Source organism: Ranitomeya imitator, chromosome 7 (assembly GCF_032444005.1).
Source record: "Ranitomeya imitator isolate aRanImi1 chromosome 7, aRanImi1.pri, whole genome shotgun sequence".
Taxonomy (NCBI): Eukaryota; Metazoa; Chordata; class Amphibia; order Anura; family Dendrobatidae; genus Ranitomeya; species Ranitomeya imitator.
The window spans coordinates 140,320,498-140,321,123 of NC_091288.1; the positions used below are offsets into that span (position 1 = coordinate 140,320,498).

Consider the following 626-nt stretch of genomic DNA (forward strand, 5'->3'; position numbering starts at 1 on the left):
CCTTGTCTTCATCATCTCAGAAACAAACTTCCTAGCTAAGAAATGGGAATTTCAATGACGTATAACTCAAATTTTCCGTGGCTACGTCTCTACTAATAATGCAATTGTGATTTTAAGAATTTCTTCTGCATAAGAAATGAACCAGTCCTCAGGGTTTTAATTCCAACTTTTCAATCTTTCCTAATTTTTCCTCCTTTTGGCCCTGCTCTGGCATTCCTTCAATCTGCCTATTCTGTGTCATAACTTGGAAGAAAAACAAGTCCCAAATTGAAGCTGTGCTAAAAGATGGATCATTCAATTATAGAATTTCAAAACATAAGGCCTTGTCATTGAACCAGAATCTATTGCATACTGCAAATTGTCAATGTCGTTGAATGAATGCTATTCATAATTTACTTGGTTTCTTAATTGTCATGACTGAAAATGAAATCCTGTTCCACGTTTTTGCTGTGCATGGAATACAACTCAACTCAATGTTGTTTCGCTAAGTTAACCACTTGAAATGTTCGATTGGTTCTTATGTGTTCCCTGCATTTCACATGGAAAGCTTGTGGCGCTGTGGCTTAGTTGGTTAAAGCGCCTGTCTTGTAAACAGGAGATCCTGAGTTCGAATCTCAGCAGTGCCT

The 626-nt window shown here is 37.5% G+C and overlaps 1 non-coding gene across 1 annotated transcript; it reads left to right on the forward strand.

The window, feature by feature from the left end:
* Positions 1-552: 552 nt before the first annotated feature.
* On the forward strand, positions 553-626 carry TRNAT-UGU (transfer RNA threonine (anticodon UGU)). Its single transcript has one exon. It is a non-coding gene; the product is annotated as a tRNA-Thr (tRNA).